We start from the raw sequence: 1,978 nt of genomic DNA, 5'->3' as shown, positions 1-1,978 counted from the left end.
CTTCTCTCCACTCACGCAGCCACAACTCCAGTTTAGGTCTTCTCAGCCTCTCATTGAGACTACTTACTACATTATTCTAATTGGTCTCCCTCCCTCAAGATTCTTCTCATTCCAATCTACCCTCTAGTTATCTGCCAAGGTGACTCTTCTAAAGCATAAGTCTGATCCTGTCACTTCCCTGCTCAATGAACTTTAATGTGTCCCTATAATTTCCAGCCCTTAATAAGTTAGTTCTTTCATACCTTTCCAGTTTTCTTTCATTTTATACTCTCCATCTAACCTATGATCCTGCTACAACCAGCACTTCTTAAACTGTAAATAGTGACTGCATATTCACAGTTTAAGAAGTGCTGAAGGGATCATGAGTGGAAAAAGTTTAAGAAGCCCTGCACTAGGCATCTTGCGGTCCTCTTGACACCTACCTCCAACTCCTAACTTTCCTGGCTTTGTTGAAGACCCAGCTCAAAGCTCACCTTCTGCAAGAGGCCTTTCCAAGTCTTCCCAGTCTTTGCTTTGTGGATTACCTTCCATCTACTCTGAATATCTTGCATGTACCTAGTTTACCTGTTGGGGCACCTAAGTGGCACAAGTGGACAGACCTCTAGGCCTGGTGTCAGGAAGACCTGAGACTCAGATACTTACTAGCTGTGTGACCCTGGGTGAGTCATTTAACATTGCTTGCCTCAGTTTCCTCATCTGTACTCCAGTATCTCTGCAAAGAAAACCCTGAACTGGGTCACAAGAGTCAGACAGGAGTGAAATGACTGAACAACAACAATTTGCTTATTGTCTCTCCTATTGGACTGTGAGCTCCTTAAGAACAGATATCATTTTCTCTTTTTTTGTCTCTTCAGTATTTAGCACAGTGCCTGGCACATAGTAAGTGTTTAATAAATGCTTATTGATTGACTTACTCTGTGCTAGGTCCTGTGCTAACGCTCATTTTTTAATGCCACAATGTTATTTATGTAATCATGCAATGTAGACATTTATAATTAGAGCTTATTACTCATTTAGTTAGGTTTTCTTCTCTTTTAATGGATTTATCTATCATGTAATAGGCTCTATATATGATGGATCTTTTCCTTTAACAATTGTTTTTATTCTGAATTGTAAAAAAAGTAAGACCAGCATTTCCATGTACAAAGTATAATAGGGAAAATAAAGGATCACACATGCAGCTGCAAATCTACACCATGAATAGCTTGTTTCTCCTTCAGGTATATGACAAATTCAAAATACTTCTTCACTTGACTGGTCAGAACAAACTTATACAATTTGAGGATGCAATTCCCTTAGCCATATGATCTCTGGCTGGCAATCCCAGGCCTCTGTAAATCTCACTTGTTTGAGCCCACTAAGTGTAGCTAATTAGCTATCTTTCTTTGATGGCAGCATTTTAAAAGGCTCTGTGCTTTCTGGGTAATTACATTACACAAGACTTAAGAGGCTGAGTTATAGGGCTCCTTTGACTTCCTGTTGATGTTATAGCCTCAGAACAGGTAGGTGGAATGACATATATGAAGTTGGCAGAACAGAAGAAGATTCAACTAGGTCTTTAGATTTTAGGGACTGATAGCTGGTTCTGGTGACAGAATTAGGATTTACACAAGTGAATGGAGTGTTGAATTTTAGGCATGTAAGATGTAATAAGGCTACCATGTGACATTTATAAAAGAAGCTTGCAATAATTTTAACCTTAAAAGACTCTTGAGATAGATACTACAGATGCTATTATCTTCCTTTTATGGATAAGGGAAATTAGAGAGATTAAGTGACTTAATCTGTTGTTGTTTATTACACTAGTGTCAGCAGCTAGAGGCTGGAATAGAATCCAGATCCTCCTCTCGATCCAGTATGTCACCTACTACATCTTATTCCTTCTCACCATGATGCAATATAAGGAAGGAGTCTGAGTACCACAGGCAAATCAGTAAGCTTCTAGACTATAGAGGAGAACATACATTTTGGGTTCTGA

Source organism: Vombatus ursinus, unplaced genomic scaffold (genome assembly GCF_900497805.2).
Source record: "Vombatus ursinus unplaced genomic scaffold, bare-nosed wombat genome assembly UNPS02004496.1, whole genome shotgun sequence".
Classification (NCBI taxonomy): Eukaryota; Metazoa; Chordata; class Mammalia; order Diprotodontia; family Vombatidae; genus Vombatus; species Vombatus ursinus.
The sequence above is the reverse complement of the archived record's forward strand: the minus strand, read 5'-3'. Positions refer to the sequence as shown.